This window comes from Ambystoma mexicanum, chromosome 1q (assembly GCF_040938575.1).
Source record: "Ambystoma mexicanum isolate Mex_15411 chromosome 1q, UKY_AmexF1_1, whole genome shotgun sequence".
Classification (NCBI taxonomy): Eukaryota; Metazoa; Chordata; class Amphibia; order Caudata; family Ambystomatidae; genus Ambystoma; species Ambystoma mexicanum.
In genome coordinates, this window is record NC_090922.1 from 589,014,947 (window position 1) to 589,038,253 (window position 23,307).

Here is a 23,307-nt window from a genome sequence, read left to right on the forward strand (position 1 = left end):
GAAAAGTGTTTCTGCCATGTGATAGAGGTTGAATTCTTGGGTTTCGTTCTCACCCGATGGGGCATCCGAATGGACACACGCAAGGTGGATGCCATTCTCAACTGGGCTTCTCTGTCGTCCGTGAGAGGAGTTCAGAGCATGCTCAGATTTGCAAATGTCTATCGCCGTTTCATCCCAGGGTTCTCCCACATCGCCCTCTCAATCACCTCCCTGTTACGCAAAAATAAGCAATTTGTCTGGACCACAGAAGCAGAAGAGACCTTCCAAACACAGAAGCAAAAGCTTACCTCAGCAGCGGTTCTACAACACCCCAGGCCGGACCTCCCATAGGTCGTCGAAACTGATGCCTCCAATATAGCCATGGGAGCGGTCCTCTCTCAGAGAAACCCAGACACCGGACAGTTGTACCCAGTGGCATTCTGGTCATGCAAATTCTCAGCACCTGAGTTGAACTATGCAGTCACCGACAAAGAGCTCCTGCCGATCAAAGCAGCATTCAAGGCATGGAGGCATTACCTCTTGGGGGGCCAGGGATACGGTTACCGTGATGACCGACCATCGCAACCTGCAATATCTAAAATCGACCGAAGCGCAGTCATCTCGCCAACTCCGATGGACTCTCTTCTTCGCCGAATACGACTACGTAATCACATACAGACCAGGAGTGTGCAATGGCAAAGCTGACGCCCTGTCCCTTATGGGTGAAGGAGAGGATACATATGCAACACCCGATCCGGTGGCCATCATCCCGGAGGACAAGATACTAGGCGCTCTCACAACAACTTCACCCTTGGACAACCTAACAACTGAATCCCAACATCTTACAGACACTAAGGCACAACAGGCATGGGTAGCAAAAGGGAAACTACATACTGTAGTTGACGGGCTACCATACTACCAAGGGCGCTTTTATGTTTCAGACAAGGAACTGCAGAACCAGATTATCACCAGCTATCATGACTCTCTAGTAGAGGGACAGCCAGGAGTAACCAAGACTCTGGCTAAGGTTAAAAGAAATTACTGGTGGCCAACTTGGCGGAAGGACGTGACCCAGTTTGTGCTGACCTGAAACCTGCACCCAGAACAAATCCCAGAAACAGTCCTTGTGGACTGGAAAGTGTACGGACCTCAGGGCAGAACCTGGGAGCCCAGTGACCATGTTCACGCACCATGACTTGTCAAATGCTTCCATCACAATCATCCAACCAAGCCTGGACCCGGAGGGGGACCATCCATGAGAGGGGCCTTGGGGGGTGGGGGGTAGTGCTGTCACGAACCCCAGCCCAAGAGCACACGTGCCCAGCCATCCCCATGTAACTGTAGGGGCTCTGAGATGGGCCCGGGGAATCCCCCGGTTTATTTCCCATGGTTTACGAGGAAGGGCCACCTGGACCTTGTTCTAGCACATGTTGAGTAACAATGGATTAAACAGATAAACGAGGAGCCAAAGCCCTATTCTCCTACTTTCACAAGGACTAAGCTGTTGGGTGTGGCTAGGCGTGGCTGGCTACTGGGCGTGACCAGGCGAGGCTGGCTGTATAAGCCCCGCACCTGCTCAGGCCCGTGCTTCGCGTTAATCTGCTACTAGCAGCGTGACGCTCACCATGACCGCTGCACCTGCAAAAAGAAGAAAGAAGAGAAAATTAGTAAAGGCAAGTCAAACCAGCCAGCAGTATACTTACCGGATTTCCATGCCGCGGTCCGGCTGCCATAAGAATCTTCAGCTCCCGTTCAAACTTCCCGTAACGGACCGCCAGCTCAACGCCACCTGGAAGGGAAGAACAAAGACAGGTTAGAGAGCGCAACACCCCGTACCTTTAGATACTTAGGCGGAGCCGCGCACCTGTCACTGCGACTCAGCTGCTCTCTTGTGTGCATTTCACTCGTGCTAGAGCCAGAACAACATGCGCTTCAGCGTCCAGCTGGCCTCTGCACCTGCAACGAAAAGAAGAATAGTTAAATAACGAAAAGAGACGAACAATACAGGAACATAAGACGAACTACACGAAAAGGACTACACAGAGAATACCACAAGAAGGAAGAGATTGAAAGAGACTGCACAGCACAACAAGCTGGCTAAACGAGACACCTAAGAAGGGAAGCAAGTCAGGAGGACCAGTGAAGCAACTAGGTCCCGCTGGGAGAATCTCGCCCCAACATCTGCACCCCTGCTGAGCACCTGCCGGGCGGAGAGCCCACCAATAATAAACACCAGGAGAGTACCTGCCGTGAAGCAGATCCGAGCCCCCAGAACAGGGCAGACCACATGCAGCACTCCAGAGCATACCAAGCAGCCCCCCAATGCCCCCGCAGAGACCAGGTGAGCGTAACAGACGCCAGTAGGACTGCCTTATTATTATTTCATGGTCGTAGCTTGCTCCCAACTTAGATTTAGGTTTAGATTAGGCGTTTTTCCAACCTACCTATACAGTTTAATAAACACCCTTGAACTGTGATCACTTGTGTCTGTCTTTACTGTTGCCACCCTGAGTTCCTTACACCCTCGAGAGATCTATTTCTTTTTCCCCAAGCAATCACTAGATGAGTAACAATACTTTAGATGATCATGGTTTTCAGCCACTTTACAATACAGCACCGCTTCCTTAACTGTGCTGATGCGTCCTTAAAAATTTGGTTTGAGCCGTCTACCTCTTTCTGCCCTATACAAAGGACAAAATAACAGGAAATGGGGTTCAGTCTCATCTATATCAACACAATATTGACATTTCATTGAGTGGTCACTACCCCAATTTGCTCTATGTTTTAGGGGGGAGTATACCAAGTCATAAACTCAGAAATATATTTTTTCATTGACCTCCAAGAGATGAAGATTTCTTTCTAATCTTGGTGTAGATTTGAATGCTAATCAATCTCTTTGATGCTGGAATTTGCTTCCTGTTCCATGGCCATATGGAGCACCCATTGCTTATAGCAGCAGGGGTCATCCTATGTTTTTTATTTTTTTTTATTCTTTTATTTGAGTTAATCGAATTAACAATGTTTTCAAGAGACGAAGGAAAAGATAGGTCCAAGGTTACATCTTCGATCGGAGTCTCCTGGACATCAGGCTTTTAGACGAGGTTTGAAATGATAGACTTCATCACAGAAACGGAGGCAATAGTCATTTTAATTTGCTCTCCACACATGAGAGTCCTCCAACAATCTTTAGTATCCATAGTCACATGGTTGTTCAGTATTGGGGCCAAGTGTAGCTCTCTCAAAGGCTCCCATCTCGTGCAGGTCATCAACAAGTGCTTGATCGATTCAGTCTCTTCGGTTGGTGCACAGAACCGACATGTTTTTGAGGTAGATCTTCCTTGAATGTAATTGGTTTCGTGGGCGTTTAACAGATTTAATCTCATTCTGAGGAAGATGTCTATAAATGATCTATCCAGAAATCTTTTCAGGTAGCACCGCCGATGATTCAGTCTTATTGGAATTGCGGGCAAGTTCACTGCCAAACTGCTTTTACTTGCTTTCTCAGTTGTTTTAATCCAATCAAGTACGAAGAGTTTCTTTTTGATTCTCAACGGGTTCGTGGCCACATCCCTGTCTGAGCACCCGAGTTCCTCTAGTGTTTTTTTGCAGATACAAACCCAGGTGTTCAGAACCATGTTTGAGGTTTTAGAAATGTAATCGTGAATCACTTTGAATATTGATGCACAGAAAGGAGGCAGTGTTTTCCGATATATATTTAAGTGCCTTCCATTCCACGATCGCTTCAAGTGAAGTTAGGCTAAGCTTGTTTCTGATTCGGACAGTTCCAGCTGAGTTTGGTAAGTTTAGGACCGATCGCCAAAACTTACCCTCCAATGTAGACCAAATTTCTGTTGGCATATGAATCAGACCTTCAGCTCCATATGTTATGGTCGGAACCACCTTGTTCCTGTAGAGGTTAACTAGACCAATGATGGAGAATCTTCCAAGTCTTTTATCCATCAAGCGACCCTGTGTTATCAGAACTGTGACCTTGTTCTTTATGGAGGCTTGGGCCGGTACCTCTGTAGGACTGTTGTTGAAGATAACTTCAAGGTATCTGATGGAGTCCACTTCCTCGATCTTTCTGTTGCCCAAAAACCAATTTAGTTTGCTCCTTCTCTGTTTTGCCTTTTTGAAGGTAAATAATTTTGATTTTACTTTAGTTTATCTCCAGGTTGTTTTCAAGCAAGTAGCAATGGAGGTTATCTAGTTGTCTTTAAAGACCCACTACGGTTTGATTGATCATGATCAAGTCGTCTGCGTAGAGATTTCTTGTTAGTTTGGTTTTTTCCTATTTTGCTGCAAAGGACTGGATTGATGGTTCAAATTCGGGAAGGTCAGCGATGTAGAAGTTTTAAATAGCAGGGGAAAGGGGACAGCCCTGCTTGACCCCTCCCCAAGTTGGGATTGGCATTCTTAAAAGACCTATGTTTAGACAAACTTGGATCGAGGTATCAGAATGCAATTGCATTAGTGGGTCCAAGATTTCTTGCGGCCACTTTCGCTTCTGGAGTCTTCACCTGTTTACCCCAGCAAAGGCTTGAGTTAAAACTACAGAAATGATGTACATTCTGGAGTTCGTCTGGTGACTCTGGGATTTTAAGATATTTAGTAGCACAATGTTTGCTGCTGTGTGCTGCTGTGCCAGTGTTCCGTGTGAAGCCTGTTTGAAAGGGATCAAACCAGCCATTGGTAGTAATCCATCTGGTTAGTTTGGCGAGTAGGAAGGATCCAAAGATTTTGCCTATGACGTCGAGTAACGCAATTGGGCGGTAATTTTGAGGTTTGTCTTTTTTCCCCTTTTTAAAGATAGGTACAATCGTGGCTGTCTTCCACGAACAGGGGATTTGGTGCGTTCTGCAGATTTTGTCGAAGACGACATTTATGAACATCGCCCATTCTTCCAAATATTCTTTCAACATTGCGTTACTTAGGCCATCGGGCCCTGGTGCTCTAGATGTAGTGAGTTTTTTGATTTTCAGTTGGATCTCTTCTAAGCTTCTACCCAGATCCCAATATTCAGAACTAGACGCTGCCACAGGAGTAAACAGTGTTCCTCCATCTTTAAATAGAGTTAGAAAGTGTTGTTCCCACTGTAGTTCACTAACGTAGTTCTGTTGGATGTCATGGGTGGTTGATTGATCTTCTTTTATTATCTGCCAGAAGTCTCTTGAGTTTTTCTTGGTCAGAGCTTTAAGCATGTTCTCTGCATCATTCCGAAGGACAGTTCTTTTACGTCCAGCTACCTAATTTTTATATGCTTGGGTAGCGTTCTTATCCTCAGTTTTTAATTTACTTGAGTTGGACTTGGCTGCAGCTTTTTTAAGGCGTCTAACAATTTTGCGTTTTTCTACTAACACCTCATCATAGCAGTAGTTTTCCCGTTTGATTTTTTGAGTTTGAAATAGTCAAGTAAGGCCAAAAAGTCCACCTGGTTTGTGCCTGTAGTCACATTCCATCTGCTTGATGGCATGACATATTTTCCAGTTATTGCTTTTATGTCATTTGGTTTCATCCGAAGTTGGTTGCCGCCGTTGTTTACCACAACGTCTGCTCTCATCATTGACCTCTGAATTTCTAATCCCCTTGTGAATGTCACGAGTCTCAAATTGTGGTTGCTATTTTTAGTTTGAATAATCTCGTGCTTTGTTATGTAATGTGCCATTTCAATAGAGACAAACACGCAGTCGATGTCGGCTGCCTGGTCTCCTCGCCGTCAAGTTGGAATTACTGGTTTTGACACTGGACAAATCGACTCTGTAGAGACCAGGCTCCTTGGTCTCATGGCTACTGACCAGAGTTTTCATCTTTGTTCTCAGAGTGGATTTAGTTTGTGTGTAGCTGCAGTAGGATTGAATGAACCACAGGCTGCATTTAGGTCTCCAGATATTAAAAGTAATGGGATGTCGTATTTTAGTAAAGCCATGTCGATTGTTGGTTATCGATTCCATAAAGTCTCCATTTGAGGTCAGTTCAGGGTTCCAATAACAATTCATGACAAACAAGTTCTGGGTAGTTTTCTCAGTCTTTGGAGGTTCAACCGTTGTCCAGTCGACTCGGATTGCCAGGAGCAGGGGATCACAGATCTGAACTTCCTGTACAGATGGGCCTGGCCCAGATTTTATTGCCGTGAGGAGCTCGGACATAGGCCGACCTTTGGGTCCTTTCTTTGCTGGTGCCAGTCTTGTGTCATAACCATCCATTAAAGGGGGAGTGAGCAACCATGTTTCTTTGAAAAATAGGATGTCAAACGCTCCAAGGTTTAGGTTACTAGGTGTTGTCAGGTGTTTAAATCCTCTTGTATTCCAAGAAACTCATTTTAGCTCTTTGCTGTCCATGTGGTTTGTGGTTATGAACTTGTTTTCCTGGCAGCGAACATTCTCGGTTGCTATTCGGTCAGGATCCTTGAGTGAACTTTTGATGTCCACCTCCATGATTTATTCAGTGTTTTTTCTTTTCTAGCTTGTTGCTCGTCTATGAAGACCAGTTTTTCTTCTCCCGGTTCGTCTGGGTTGAACGTGATCTTTAAAGTTGGTCTGTGTGTCTCGCTCTGTTGACTTGACTTTGGAACAGCCTCAGTCTGTGAGGTTTGCCTTTCTTTGTTTGTAGACGCAGTATAAGGATTAGACAAGTTCAAACTGTGTTTATATCAAACTTCTCTGAGTCCTTTTTTGCAGTGATCGGTTGTTTAGCCAAGCTTATTTTGGGATCCGTTAATTGGAGGCCATAGTTGAAATTGGCAATGTGGTTTTTGTCTTTTTTTGTTGGTGTATCCACGTCACCTCTTCGTGGTGGTTTTGCTGAGTTGTCGTGATCTGGATATACTTTCAAGTTGAAACCCAACTTTCGGAGGTGGTCCGTTGCTTCAAGAAGTGTATCTATCACTGATAATAGTTTAATATGAAGATAAACTGAGTCTGTAACATGTTTTTCTCCAAACTCCACAATTTGAATATCATTCCTAGATATCAAACTTAAGTTGGGTACGCAATAAAACAACTGCTGGATTGCTTTGCGATTTAAAATCAAGTTGTTTTTTCCCCCAAGATTCTCGTCAACTTGACAGATCTCGTTCTTCGTGAGGGTGGCAAGGTCTGTCCTTTGTTTTTGTAGGTCTTTTCCTCGGGTTCCGATGGGCGTTCGCTTCTTCCCTCTTTGGTGTTTGGCTTGTCCAGTCTTTTGCTAGGACTAGGTTGTTGGTTGGCAAGCCTTGCTTTATCTTGCCTGACCAAACTCCGGTCCTAAGTGCATGTTGGGAGTGTCTCCGTACTGCTTACCACAGTTTTGACCCAGAATACTTTTGTGTCTTGTCCACTCTTCTCTCTTAAGGTCTTCTTCTGGTGTAATCTTTTTCATTTTTCAGACTCTGAATTTTCGAATGAATATTCTGAAATTTCCATCAGATTGATTGAGCCCTCCAAAATCGAACTTGCTACTGCTGCCATCCTTTTGTGGTCGATTAACTTCGGTACCTCTGTTCCGGCTTCAGTGTCTTTAGGTGTATTCAAGTACACCTTGACTGGAAGGTGACTAGTTTCTTCTCTTCCTGATGACTCTTTGTCGTCTGATCCTAGCGGAGCTGCTGTTGCTTCACCACTTTTTAAGTCTGTGGTTTGATCTCCCCTAATACTTTGCAGGTTTTCGGAAATGAAGTATTCCTTTATACTTTTATCTTGGTTCAGTGTTAAGGTTTTCCGTGCAACTCCTGTTTGTGAAGTTTTGGGAGTCTTTTTTCCTGGGGTTCCCTTTGCTTGTCTGTGTTGGGTGATTCAAGCGTTTATCATTTGCAAATGTTAGGTCCATCTGACCCTTTGTTTTTCCCATAGGATCCTTGGAGTAATGTACAACATCTACATTGGCTTCACATTTTCCTTTCTCTAGGTTGGTTTGCAAACTTGCCTGTTTATTTGAGTAGTCGCAGCGTTTCCTGTTGGTTTCCATAACTGTCACGAATCCTTCCAAAAATGGCAGTTTACTGTTCATTGTTGCAATGATTGAGGTTTGGTCTTTGAAGATCTCGTGGATTGACTCATACAGCTTAGAGAATGGTGCCAAAGCTATGGTCACTGTTGGCATGACTGACAGCAGGTCAAACTTTTTTGTGTTTTCACCCAACACTTGGTCACTTAGCCTCCTAGAGGTACGGGTTTTAGATGGAGTTGAGTCTCCCGTGATTCCGATGGAGGATAAATTAGTCAAAGGAATAGTTGTTTTGTTTTGCGAATCGTAGTTGAGTTGGATCCTCGTGTCTATTACACCATTAGTTTGGGTTCTCATGGAAGTTTCTCTTATAGGAGATATTTGGGAGTTGTAACTTTCATGTAGTTCGAAGGAGGGGGTTCTACCTTTATTATGTGATGGTGTTCCAGGATAAGGTCTGTTGTTTACGACCGCAAGAGTGGTTCTGTGTGATTTGCATAGTCCTCTCCTGTGTTGGAATCACCAGATCCCAGTCTCCTGATCGCCACCGCTGGTTTATCCGGAGGGGTATTTCTAGGCCGTGGGTTCCTTCTAAGGTCGTCTACACTCACAACATGAAAGTGACTAGTGTCACCTTCTAACATCTCTTCCATCTTTTTTTTTGGTTTTATTACAATCTAGCAAGGTTGTAAGTGGGGCTGCGTTTGGACTTGGGGTGGACAGCTCTTCTCCTGCCATCTGCCAGACCCAACCCAATGGTGGTTGGTCTTTGGTTTTGACCAATGGTTGATGATCAACCGAGGTGGCAGCTAGGTTGGCTGTTTTTGGTGTTTCTGAATTCTCTTTTTGTCCCAGTGGTGGGAGGTTGTGGAGTGTCTTCTGGGGCCACGTCGCCAGTTGCAATTTCCAATAACTCGGCATCTGAGACTTTGCGTGCCACCAGAGGTTTGTTTTCTGCCGGCTCTTGGATTGATAACTTGTGTTTGAAGAAAAAGTTTGCCAAATTACCTGATAACAAAGTTCTTCTAGGAATGATTTTCCTGTATGTTCGAGATTTATCAGGTGTTAGAGACTCCTTCTCAGGACAAGTAACAGAACAGACTACTTTCCTTTGCGTCGTTTCTTTTCTTCTTTCTCGGAGCTTTGACTGAGTGGGTTGAGTTCGTTTTTCATCCTGCCCCTCTTTCAATTCATTTCTGATGGTTGTGAGTGTCTTGGGTTTTGATCTGATCATTTTTTGGACTTTCAGGTTAAAGGTTTTTTTGTTACTTTTTCCTCTTGGTTTTGGTTTACGTCTCATACTAGGTTTGGCCGTTCCTTTAAAGAGTATGTCGCTGTTCAATTTATCCTTGTTTTCCAGTTCCCTTGTTGTTCCCGTACGTAGAGTTTCTTCGTGAAGGGATTTGTTCGTTGAGTGTTCTTCACGATCAGAGCACTGGGGGCCGATGTCGAGCAAAGGTCCATTCAAGGAAAGGATACAGTCGTGATCAATGTCTTCATTTAGGCACGTGTGGGTGCTGGGCAGAGGAGCGGCCGTAGCCGATTTGCACGGTGCAAGATGTATTTCTGCTGTAACACTCCTTACAGTTTGGAAAGCCAGGGTCTCGCAGTCGAAGTATGGTGTTGACGGCTCCCCATGTGTGCTAAATATGGGTAAATCCTTCTGAATCTCTGAGTAGGGTACGGTTAAATCCCTGAGTTCTATGACTATAGGCTTCACAACCCGCCCCTGTGTTTTGTTAGGTGTAAGTGGTGTTTTTTCTGTCAGTTCCCCCACCTCCTCAGTTAACTCCCCTCGTCTTCACTTCACCATGCAGTTCTGACCAGCGGTCAGCGGACGGAGGAGCCGCCGTGTCGCCTGTCACGTGGAGGTTAGTTTCTGCATTTACTACTGGGGTGTCATTTTCAACGTTCTCAAGCCTTTGTGTGTGATTAGCAGAATTGAGATGTGGGTCCGAGGGGAGGTCAACTAGGGGGTTTGAGTTCAGAGGACCCCCTGGTAGGGGCTTACCTTCAGGCGTTATTAAGCTGGGAGGGTCAGAATCCAAGTCTGAAGTTGTTTCGTCACGCCGCCTCCTTAAACTTCTTAGGAGGCGGGCTTCCTCCAAATTAGATCCAATGTCGGTCTACAGGCGGCGATTAACTCCTGGATTTACCAGTAAAACCAGCAAAACAGTAAAAACTGTGTTTAGCAGATGCCCTTCACACGCAGCGGGCTTAATTCAATTGTGATCGATGTCTAAATTCCTATAATTCAGGCAGTCTAATTGATGTTAACATGGTTCTAATGTATCTTACCCAGGGAAAGTCTCCTGCACCTTTAGTACTTGGCAATAGGGAATTAGCCTCTCGCAATTCCAGATTTTGACCTAGTAGACAAGGAGTTTCAGTCTAATGGTATAAGTAATAGTTTCTTGGTCACAGCTTGGGCCCTATGTATCTCCATAGCACTGGAAATGATCCCTTCTCCGTGTTTTGAGAATTTTAAAACCACTTGCCCTCTGCGTGCTAAAAGGTTACCATTCTTGTCAACTTGTGGGTTCCAGTTTAAAGAGCCGTTTATTCTAAGGCCTAGATTATCGTAACTATGCACAGTTTCAATTGTCTTGCCATTAACTTTTAATACCGGGTGAAGGGACCTCTTCAGCCTCAATGGCTTACATACCGTGGCCTTTGTTTCGTTGATGTTCAATTTTAAGCCTCTGTCCTTAGCAGTATTAGAAAAGGATGTAATTCACTTTTTCAGTCCTTTCAGAGATTTTTAAATTAAGATTGCGTCATCCACAAAAAGAAGGGCTGTTATCGTGTGGCCCTCCCATGCTCAGTGCATCTACATTCAGCCACATGATGGTATCTGTCAAGCCGTTAATTTATTGTGAAAAGAGTAAAGGGGCCAGTGCGCACCCCTGCCTTAAACCAACCTTTATATCAAATGGTAACGTAAGACCCTTACGTTGTCCTCTAACATATGCATAATTAACATAATACAAGAGCCTGACCATACAAATTAGCTCACTTGGTATTAATATCTGTTCTAATGCTCGCCATAACTTATCTTATGGTACCAAATTAAAGACAGTTTTGCGATCTATGAATGCCAAATAGATTGGTTGCCTTTTTAAAAATGCACATTTAAATAGTATTAGTAAGAGTCTAAAATATTGGCCAATAGTAGAAACACCTTTTGTTAAACCAGCCTGCATAGGAGGTTGTGTAATTATCACCAATCCTCCATATTTTGGTGAATTAGCTTGCTAAAAACCTTGTCAAGTGTGTCTAAAAGAGAAATTGGTTGAGATAATTTTGGGGGAGATCATGATCACCCTTGTAAAAAAAAAAATATACTAAAATCGCCCGATGCCAACTGCGTGGAACCTGTCCCACTAAAAGAAGTTAATAAAAAAACTAGCTTAAAAACTGAGACCATATTTCAGGTTGTTCCTTAAAAAATGTCAATAAGAACAAATCTGGTCCTGGGACTTTGGCTAATTTCTGGGCTTGGAGGGCTGTATGAACCTCAGAGACCTAAAAGAGTGATGTCTTTACAGAAATACCATGAATGGGCTCACCAACCAACAATGTGGTCCGATATATTAGTTGCATGTTCAGTATCCCCCTGTATCGACTTCCTAGATTCCTTTTGCCAGAATTCTTTCTTATTTCCTGATTTCGCAGCCATGTTTAAAGCTGTACAGGCCTTTCTTTCACACTCTCCTTTTTTTGTATTGGTGAGTTCAGTTTTGGTGTATATCTGTCTGCCTTGACGCTGACTCCAAAAGCAGTGTAGGCAATTTGGGAATCTGAATTGGGGTGTGAACTCAGACCAATTCTGTTCGAGAATAAGCAAGAGCATGATCAGAATAAAGGTTGGTCTACACCTGTGGTACTCAAACAACAGCAAATAATTTACTGTGTATTCTGGTCAGCTTGGAAAATGAAAAAGTGTAAAATTATGTCATCCTACCTATGCTGGTCATATAAGAAGGAGGCGGGCACAAACATACACAAATATCCGATGAGCTTCTTCTGCTGATTGAGATGGTGACAAATTGTGCACTATCTCATACCCCGCTGCTTTCTGTGCTCAGCCTTTTCCCATTTTCCCATCAGATTTACATCTATCTTACAAGACTAAGAACTGGGTATCCCAAACGCTAATAATGGTGAAGAAATTAATCCTAAAGAAATGAAAAAGCAGTGAGAACGCCTTGATGTGAATCGTTGTTTTGAAGATTGATACTTGTCAGTGAGAAAGACCATCTTTTGAGAGCAGACAATCTTTGGATGAATATATATCAACCTGGGGGCCCATTTAATTGAATGTGTGATTTCTTGGCGCCTTTACTATGTTCCTGTCATCAAAGAACCATTTGGATTGGAATACCACAGCTCCCCCTTACTTTATTCTCCTACTATATCTTGTCTATGGACTAATTAGAAAGAAGACTTTTCTCTTACGACATAGGATAGATTTCCATGCTGTAAATTACTCTAATCATGGAATGTTTTTCAGTATTTAGATCCCAGGTTTAGTGAGGGTTTAATCTGCTGTCTTTATGATATTGTTCCTAGATATGTGTTTCTGGTAAAGTTCAATACAAATAATTAAGAAGAGAAGACATTTTTACAATAGAATTTTTTTTTTAAAGTTATATAGTGCCCTAATTATTCATGTGTTGTTGACATACTTTAGCAAAATGTGTAACATTTATCTTCGTACTGCAACTATTCATAAATTCACAGTGTATTGATACTAATTTCCTCAGGGTTGGAAGTTATGTTTTTGCAGACAAATAATTTGGTAAGTCACACACTTGATTAGGGCAAGCTGTGTGGTTTGTAAATTTATGTTTTTGAAATATATATATGTTCAAAAGGCAGACCAGTCTTCTTGGCAAATTGTGTCTCTTGAAACTAGTCTTTTTTGTGAATTGGAACACATTGTTTCAAATTGGAACACAAACAGCACGCTATTTATTACAAACCTGTCCATAATCTCAGATCAGAATAAAAAGAACAAAATGCTGAGGCAAAAACATCAGGATGCAAGATTGTCACCTGTGAAACATGTCTGACAGTCACATGAGAGCCCTACCATGTTTGAAAAAGACACTCTTCATGGAGCCCTGTTGAATGTATCTGGCCCCCTAATTTAATGAACTCTGCACTACTCAATCCCATGGAGGCAGGACCACTTAATTACTAGCCAGTTGGTTAATTTGGGACTACTACTCAACTGAATAACTTGTTGGTTCAACTCTCAATTTAACAGACTGGCTACGAAGAGGCCTCAGAACAACACATTACTGGTGCAGGCAACTCTTAAAGAAACCACATATTAGCTTTCTTAATTTATAACACTTAAATGCAACGGTAATGTGGTCATATAATCACAAAGTTATCAGAGTTTAACCTATTAAGTATAATCTCTGGTTCGTATGATGACCTAGGCTGGCATCTGTTATTACACTTAATTGCCCCTTTTGCATATAGGAGAATGCATTGGGCAGTGTCATTATTGGTAAATACCATCTATTAAAGGCACACGTGCATTATTCTTGTTTTCCAAAGGATGTATTCGACCATGTGTTAAGTACATTTACACATTTTTAATTGTGATATTTAAAAAAAAAGAAAGTTTAGAAAAATAATTTTCTGAAAAATAATATTGCAATTTAGCACCCACTATATGAAGAGCAACTGTCTCAAATGTTAAATGACAGGCTAGTTCCTTCTTTGTTTGAAGACGAGTCACCTAGGAGGCAAGAGTACTGTGTAGCAGTTATAAGGTGTGCCGATGGGCCTTTAATCGCCTTAACCCAAACAGGCCCACCACTTAAGAAGTGAGTACACAGTTGTACATAATGCAAGTTTATTGTACAATTTTCCGGAGAGCAGTTAGATGGTGTTGCAGGATCAAACTAAGCCAAGTCTCAACAAACCACATCAGTTCACATCTTTTATACAGTTTTGCAAATTAAACTCCTTCTTTCACGCTCTCATGCAGCTTGAGATTACATCTACTATCTGCAAAACATATCAGACCATAAAAACTCATGGCTATTTTGTACAGCTGTACTGACCGCAAAGGTTGAAGTTACTCATTCACCTGCCTTCTGAAAACCTGGCAACGTTAGTTTAAAGGTCAAAGTACATTTTCCAAAACTGGTCCCAATTACTGTTTTCCTGCATGAATTCCCTATGTATTTATATTATTGTATATGTATGTTTTAACATTTGGTGGGTTTGACATTTTATCTTTCTGCGCGCATGCAAGGTAATATGTATCAATTTCTAGACCAACAGGAACATTCAAGTAACCTATCCCATCCATAATTAAGTACACTTTGATAACTATGAAATTGCAACATGGTGCCCAGCTAGCTGCCACCCCCAGTTAGTCATACGGTGCGTGCAACATGAACCCCTCGTAATCATGGGGACCTTTCCTGACCACCCCAACAAAGGTTTCATTTGTCCTGCTCTGCCTTTTTGTTAGAATGCCTGGGGTTGGAATCTTATAGCTCAACATGTGGTTGCTCTCTATAGTTGCAGATGCCCATTATGAATTCCTCCAGTACTTTCAGAGATGGACAGAGTTCTGTCTTTACCTGGAAAGTCAATCTTTTCTGTTATTAACAAACATCTTCCATGCACACATTGGGTTTCATTTTGAAAGTCCTTGTAACTTGAACATAGGGGACTGCATCTGTTTGCACTTGGCTGCACGGAGTAACCTCTATGCAATTTAAATTGTTTCCACTGCAAGGTAGAAAGAATTCTCAGAAATTGGGGTGGTCCTGGGTTTCTGTGCATTCTTACTCTGCATAATGGACAATCTTATATTCTTCCCACCGTATACATGCACGGTGGGGGAGGCATCTGCATGGATTGTTATGGAATCTGCCTGCTTTGAGCATTCTCATCTGCAGGGCTGTGTGAGTGGGTTCTGTCCCTCAGTCCTGGCGAGGTAAGGGCCCCTCTTTGCCCCCTTCGTGCACCTCCTCCATTTTTGTTTCTTTCCCCTTTTTTGGGGCCTTTTCTTCTTTTTTTCTCTGCTCCTTGTATCAAGCTTCCCTCCCCGACCTCTTCCTGCTCTGCTCCCGCCTCCCCTGCCTTTGATTTGTGGCTTGCCTTAAGGAAACTGCCCTCTTAACAGAGGCCCCCAGAGAAGCCTTGCCTGGGCAGCTGGCTAAAGTCGAGAGGCAAAGGGCAGCTCCCTCTCTATTTGCCCCGTTCACCCTTGAGCGCCCACTGGGAAAACTCCTGGAAAGGCTGCCCATACCCTAGCTCACTCTCCATACTGAATCTGTTGGTTGTCTCCATGACCACCAGTCCGGCTTTAGAGCAGCCAGAAGCACGGCAACTACTCTCCTTAACACCAGTGACAAACTGCTATCTAATCTCAACTCTAACCTTCCTTCTGTCCTCATTCTTTTTGATCTATCCTTTGCTTTTTCGATACGGTCAACCAGGCCATCCTGATCAATCCTCTCCATGACTACCTGGGCATCACAGGTCAGGCCGTAGCATGGTTGACCTCCTTTCGTTTTGATCGGCCCTCCCAGTTCCAACTTGAATCCTTTCTTTCTCCCACCTTTGTCGCTACATGTGGTGTTCCCCAGGGTTCTAACTTCTCACCCTGACTCTTCAACCATTACTTTTCTCCTTTGGCCCACCTCATCTCTACCTTCTGTTCTAACCTTCAGTGTTATGCAGATGACAATAAACACTCCTTCAGGCCCCCCTCAGCCTCCTCTGATCTCTCGCTCATTCCTGAAAGTCCATCCACGATTCAGGAATGGTGTGCCTCCAACTATCTCTGCCTTAATGCCAGTAAGACTGAGATCCTTCTCATTGGGACTCCTGCTCCCGCTTTCCCTCTTGCACTCTGGCGACCCACACTGGGCCCTCCACTCTCCCATTCCTGTGAGGCAAAGACCCTTGGTGTCTTCTTCGACTCCACCCTCTCCTTCTCTCCTCACATCTCAGACATCTCTAAGAAGTCACACTACCAGCTGCACCTCCTCAGAGGTATTCTTCATTTTCTCACTTTCCCCCAGAAGCTCACTGTCCCAGAGCCCTGGTTCCCTCTAGGCTGGACTACTGCGACAGCCTCTTTCTCCTTCTACCTGCCTCTACTCTTTGCCCTTTACAACTAATCCAGAACAGGCCTGCAAGACGTGGCCTTGGCCTCAAGCCCAGGGTTGTATCTCTCCAGCTCTGAAATCTCCCCACTGGCTCCCGTGGCTGCAAGGATCAAGTTCAAGACCCTCTGCATTGTCCACAAGACTTTCTGGGGCCGAGGACCACACTGCAGCCCTCTGCTCATCCACCTCCAACTCTCTGAGGGTCAGACGCTTCTCCAGGCAGAGAGTGGGGGTAGATCTCTGTCCTTGGCTGGGGCCTCTCTCTGGAACAGCCTCTCTCAAACTTGAGCAGGACCACCTAACGTTCCTGAAGCAACTCAAGACCTTCCTTTTTGCTTCTGCTTTCTCTCTCTCTCTCTATGCCCTGCTGATGCTCCTATCTGCTGCCAAGCTAACTGGTTGCCTGGCCACCCACTGAACCTCACGGGCACCAGGCTCCTGCATGACCAGTAGCCCCTTGCACTGCCTCCAGGCCTCCCACCCACTTGGGGACTGTATCAGACCCCTTCTGTCCCCTTCCTCTTTGCACTTACTTGAGCCACCAACCTGGCAGCACTAACCGTGTCTGGCAGCACTTACCGCGTCTTGCCACTGCACTCCGCCCCCGCCTCCCACCCCCACCCCTTGCATTACTCCTCTTCCCTCCCCCTTGCACTTGCACAATCTGAATGACCAAGGTCTAGTAAGATAATTTTTTTGTCCTCCCTCTCTTTACCTTTCCTTGTCTTGTTGCGCCTAGAAACACTTGTGTACAGCCGTGTTATAAATGACTGATCATATCAGTGAGACATCCAACAGCAACAGACAGGTAAGGTGATCTGGGTGGGGGAGTACAGTCATTCTCCAGCATGGGGTCTGGCATGGATTCACATGCTCATGAATATTCCCCGTCGTCAGGCTGGGAATCCTCGGTAAAGAAAAAACCAGTGTCAGTTTCGTTTCTGATCTGTCTTTCGTAGTAATAACCAATCACTGGTCTCTGCGTCATACTGACCACAGCCAATGACTGCGCTCTACCTAAGCACCGCCTCTGGCAGCCATCTTCAGATTTTTACCGCACGTTCATGTGTTGGGATCCTCGTGCTATTGCTCTCGAGCGTTAGTGCTATTTTTTCACGTTTTTTTCTCAAAAACTTCGTTTTTTCGGTCAAAAGAGCCTCAAGCTCCACCGATTCTCCATCCGATCAACGGGGACCCGTGTCGGATTCGTCTGCGCCCCTCAAGGGTGAAGATTTCGTCGAGCTATGCTTTTGGAGGACTCCAGAAGTTTCTCAGGCCCGGTCATGGCCCAGGAGAAGGGAAGCTCGACGCCCGGAAAGCTGTTCAGGGTCTGCCCTGGATGCCAGCTGCAGAACGTCTTCAAGGAGGACGAACACTCTTTTTGTCTTTACTGCCTACATGAGGACAAGACGCACGTGGAGAAGGACTGTGCGTTTTGCGGCAACATGTCGGAGCGGACCATGAAGGACCGCCATCAACGTCTCGCCAACTGGCTGGAAGGGAAGAGCCCGTCCGGCGAGAAGAAGAGGAAGAAATCCGAGCGGTCTTCTAACACCTTTGAGGACGCCCCGGCGACGGGGGTCCAACATAAGGCCAAGCACCGCGAGTCCGCTGGCACCGGGAGCGCCGAACGGTCGGGCTCTACGGGCGCCAGGCTGGGCGCACCCTCCCCGGCACCATCAACCACGAGCCAACGCTCTGGGTCGGGTAAGAGGAAGGCCGAGCACCCGGCGAGGCTCCTAGAGAGGCCCCGGTCGAGCTCGAAGGCGGAGGGGGAGCGAGGCACTGTCCCCCCCCTCAAGGATAAGGCGGTGAGCGCACCTAAGGTGGTGAAGGCCTTAATCCATCCGGCCAAGCCCTCTATCGAGTCTGTCGCGGCGGCCCTGGCTCAGCCTGTGGAGGCTACGCCAGTGGTGGCGACCTCGGGGCTCAGTCTCCCTGCCACCTCGGAGGGAGTCCTCTTTTGTGCCCATCGATAGGACCCCCGTGAAATCCCCCGTGGGGAAGAAAAAGGGGGGGCAGGGCGTCGTCATAGATTCGGCCTCAACCTCGGAGGAGGAGCTGGTCGAAGTCTTAAGCCACGGCCTCGGCGTGGAAGAAGACCGGCCCGTCGGGATGGATCCCGACGCAGGTGACGACATGTCGTCGAGGGTACCGACGGGGCCCCTGATCGCCCGTCGGATTCCCCTCTGCCAGCGCCGCGAGACAGCTCGGCGGCCATTTTGTTGGCTATACAGTCCTTATGCTCAGAGATAAGGACGAGACTACCGTTGCCGACGGAACCTCTCCCGTCGGGGGACCCAGAACCGGGACCTTCTGGGGTTCCCCCTACCAAGAAAAGAAGGATCCACCCTCCTCCTCCTTTTCAGCCGTCGCGCCCCTTCCAGCCCTCCTCCCCGTCCACCCGAGGGGATGATACGGGGACTGACACGGCAGCGACGGGTACGGACGACGAGGTATACGACGAGGATGTACCGTCGTCGCCTCCCACCAGGGCTTCTCCGCCCGACGAGATTGGATCGTTCCACTCCATGATCGCCAGGGCATCCGAGCTTTTCCAACTCTGCCCTGAGGAGAAGAAGAAGGAAGGTTTCCTTTATCAGCGGCGCGAGGCCAAGAGGAAGACGGTCCTCGCAGTGCCTCTATTGGACGACATTTGGGATGAGGGCCTCACCCTCCTCAAGAACCCCATCTCGTCTGCAGCGACGACGATTAAAGCTGCCAACGCCTTGGCTATCGTGGCCCGATACGACAGGGAGCTCTGGTACAAACTGGCTCCCCTGCTGGACTTCTTGCCGGACGACAAGAGGGCAGAGGCCCTGGAGATCCTGCAGGAAGGTGAGGTGGCTTCGGACCACGCCATTACCGTTGCGACGGACATCGCCGACACTGGGTTCCGCCAGTTGGGCAACGGCGTTTGCCTTAGGCGGCGTGGATGGCTCAAGGCTACGGACTTCCGTCAAGACGTTCAGACCAGAGTCCTGGACATGCCCTTCGATGGGAACAACCTGTTTGGGAAAACAGTGGACGATTCCCTTCAGGCCATTAAAGCGGACACTGAGACGGCCCGGGCCCTTGGAGTTCTGCAACAACGACGGACGCCCTTTCGGAGCAGCGGAGGCAAGGGCGCCTCCAAAGGTTCCGGCGGCGGTTTCTCCTCCTACCCTCAAGCGGCCCGCTCGTCGTCTCAGGAGGCCTACAGAGGACGAGGCAAGTCTGGCGGACCCCGCCGTCGTCGCCAAGGACAAGGCGGCAAAGCCTCGTCGAAGCAGGATTGAACCGGCCGTGGGGTCGGGCCCCCACCGAAGCACCCCGGTGGGAGGCCGGCTGGCGAGCTTCGTCAGCGTGTGGGAGTCCATCTCCACCGACCTTTGGGTGCTGGACGCCGTGGCCCGGGGCCACGCGCTCGAGTTTCAAAGAAAGTGTCCGCGCGTCCCCCCCGTGGCCAGGAAAGAACTTCACGTCCCTCAACTTCTCCTGGAGGTAAAGGCGATGCTCAGGAAGGGCGCCATCGAACTCGTCCCAAAGAGGCTTCGGGGCTCCGGAGTTTACTCGAGATACTTCCTCGTGAAGAAGAAGACGGGGGGATGGCGCCCCATCCTGGACCTGCGACGTCTGAATAAGTTCATCAAGGCGCAAAAGTTCCGGATGGTCACCCTCCAGCACGTCCTGGGTCAGCTGTAGGAAGGAGACTTCCTGTCGTCGTTGGATTTGGAGGATGCCTACTTCCATATTCCCATCCTGAAGGGGCACCGAAAATTCCTCAGGTTTGTGGTCCAAGGGCGTCATTAACAGTTCAAAGCCCTCCCCTTCGGACTACGGTCGGCACCCAGGGTGTTCACCAAGTTCCTCGCACCTGTGGCGGCGCAGCTGCGCCGCGAAGGGATTAACGTCTACCCCTACCTGGACGACTGGCTCATCCGAGCCAAGACAAGGGAGCTCGCCGTGGTTCACACGGCAAGGACCGTCCAACTTCTCACGGACCTGGGATTCTCCGTGAACTATGCCAAATCCCACCTGGTACCCGCGCAAGACGCTCTGTTTCTGGGAGCGAGGCTCAACACAGTGTCCCTTCTGGCCTCCCCGTCGGAGGAGAGGACCAGGACCATCCTGGGCAAGGGGCAGCGGATGTTGGTGACCGACGCGGCCAAGGTGAGGTCCATCAAGTCCCTCCTCGGAATGATGTCTTCCTGCATCTACCTCATTCCCATGTGCAGGCTCCGGATGCGCCCGTTGCAGGAGTTCCTGGACGCGCGCTGGATCCAAACGACGGGCAGCTTCGAGGAAAGGATCACACTCGACGAGAGTTTCCGACGAGCGATCCGGTGGTGGGGCACCCGCGCGCATCTGACGGCGGGCATGGACTTCCAGACCCCAGCCCACCAGAAGACAGTGACCACGGATGCCTCCCTGGAAGGGTGGGGAGCGCACACCGAAAATCTGCACGCAAGAGGCCTTTGGCTCCCGACGGAGAAATCCTTACATATCAACGTCCTGGAGCTCCGTGCAGTGTTTTGGGCCCTCAGGTCCTTCCTTCCGTCCCTCAAGGATGTTTCTAGTGCCGTTTCATCTGGCAGGGATAAAAAACACCATCGCGACTCACTCAGCAGGGAGCTGCGCTCGTGCCACGAGTGGGAACTACGGCAGGATCTAGTGGATCGCCTCTTCCGACGGTGGGGCACACCCCAGATCGACCTGTTCGCGACGGCGACGAACTCCAAGTGCCGGAGGTTCGCCAGCAGGTTTCCCCAGGCGAGGAGCATGGGCGATGCTTTCTCGTTCCCCTGGGAGGGCCTGTTCCTCTACGCGTTCCCTCCTTTGCCACTGCTAATCCGGCTCGTCAACCAGCTCAAGAGGTCACGGTGCAGGATGATCCTCGTCGCACCTGCGTGGCCGAGGCAGATATGGTTCCCGGACCTTCTGGACTTGTCAGCGTCCCCGCCAATCAAGCTGCCGGTGGACGCGGATCTGCTCTCCAGGGAAGGAGGCGCCATCCTCCACCACGACCCGAAATCGCTGAACTTGCAGGCCTGGCTCCTGCAGCGCTAGAGTTTGGAGGATACGACATACCGGCCGACTGCAGAGAGGTTCTTGCAAAGGCCAGGGCGTCCTCGACTCTTAAATGCTACGGACAAGGTGGTGAGGATCTTCACCGACAACACCACTACCATGTTTTACATCAGGAAACAGGGCGGAACCAGGTCCCCAGCACTGTCCAAGGAGGCGCAGGACCTGTGGCATTGGGCAGTCGCCCAAGGGACACAAATGGAAGAGGTTCTCTGTCTGGTGCCACGCACAGAAGATTAACCCTCTACGGATTACGGCTCCCCAAGTACTGCCGTACCTGCTGACGCTGGCCAAAGCTGGACTGGCACACGCGTCCATCAAGATTCATCTTGCTGCGATCTCCCGATACACCAGAACCACGGGGCGGACGTCCTTGTGGTCTCATCGTCTGTTGAAAGAGTTCATGAAGGGACTGTTCAGATCGTTCCCGCCGGTGAAGGCTCCAGCCCCGGCGTGGGAGCTCAACGTGGTGCTGACCAAGCTCATGGGACCTCCGTTCGAGCCTCTGCACTCGGCCCCGTTGAAGTTTCTGTCGTGGAAAACAGCGTTTCTTGTGGCCATCACCTCCGCACGACGGGTGGGAGAGATCCAGGCCCTTTCCTGCAAGGCCCTGTACTTGACTTTTCACGACACGAGGGTAGTGCTCAGGACGCACCCCTCCTTCATCCCCAAGGTACCGTCGGACTTCCATCTCAACGAACCCTTGGTGTTGCCTGTGTTCTTCCCGTCGCCTTCGTCGCCGGCTGAGAGGACTTTGCACTCGCTGGATGTGGCTAGAGCGCTGAAGTTCTACGTGGACCGCACGAAGTGTTTTCGGAAGACGTCACAACTCTTTGTGAACTTTGGACCTGTCAATCAGGGGAAGGCTCTCTCGAAGGCTTCCATTTCCAGATGGCTCTCCGGCTGTATCATGTACTGTCATCGGTTGGCAAACCGACCGCTGCCTGGCCGTCCGAGAGCCCATTCCACCAGAGCGATCGCAGCTACCACGGCGTTCCTTTCTGGTGTGCCCCTGCTGGACATATGCAGGGCTGCTACGTGGAGGTCGACGCACACCTTCACGAAATTCTACTGCGTCGATCGGGATTCCAGGGAGGAGTCCAGGGTCGGCCAAGCAGTGCTGCGCAACCTGTTCGCCTGAGGTGAGCCTGGTGAGGAGGTAAGATGCTTAATGTTGAGTTTGATGTAATGCTTAATGTTGAGCCTTTGCCACCTCCCGTGGTTGTGCATGTGTGTACTGCTATGTATTCTTTATTCATGAGCATGTGAATCCATGCCAGACCCCATGCTGGAGAAGGAACAAGTTACTTACCTGTAACTGTTGTTCTCCAGCATGGGTCTGGCATGGATTCACATGCGAACCCTCCCGCCTACCCCTCTGCGGCTCTTCACTTGGTCATACTGCCACTTCACGTGCTTCCAAATCTGAAGATGGCTGCCAGAGGCGGTGCTTAGGTAGAGGGCAGTCATTGGCTGTGGTCAGTATGTCGCAGAGACCAGTGATTGGTTATTACTACGAAAGACAGATCAGAAACGAAACTGATACTGGTTTTTTCTTTACCGAGGATTCCCAGCCTGACGACGGGGAATATTCATGAGCATGTGAATCCATGCCAGACCCATGCTGGAGAACAACAGTTACAGGTAAGTAACTTGTTCCTTACTATACTCCAGTAAAATCCCACTATTTCATTATCTTCTAATACTTGATTAAGGGCAGGGCACCGTTCTTTAGCTGTATTTTGGGGTTACAAAATGTGTTACACCTAACTAACCATACTAAAAACGTACTATTCTGCATACTCACCCTCAAATGCTAAACCAAACATAACCCTACCTCTACTGCACCACAAACCGCACACACTTCACAACACTCAACATGAAACCAAACACAAGCACACAAAAAAGCACCCATGCACAACCATATCCCAACACCACATGACGGCTATCAACCAAAAATGCACCAACGCTCAGTGGCTGTATTTTCCTAACTGACGCTGCCAACAGCACATCAAAGCTCTCTTGCTCTTCACCCTCTGTCCCACTAAACCCCCTTGCCCCAACCCTCCTTCCATTGCTGATCCGCCAGAGCGTCAAGAGACTGTGAAAGTGGCAGCAGTGCACGGTACAAGACCACATAGCATAACAGATCTTTAGCATACTGGCAGTGATTCTTCTGTATTTGGCAGAT

At 47.8% G+C, this 23,307-nt stretch overlaps 1 protein-coding gene across 1 annotated transcript in view; it reads left to right on the top strand.

Annotated features, from left to right (window-relative positions):
* The window catches only part of RABGAP1L (RAB GTPase activating protein 1 like), a 3,056,406-nt gene that overhangs the window by 896,222 nt on the left and 2,136,877 nt on the right, over window positions 1-23,307 (top strand). The gene's annotated exons all lie outside the window — the stretch shown is intronic.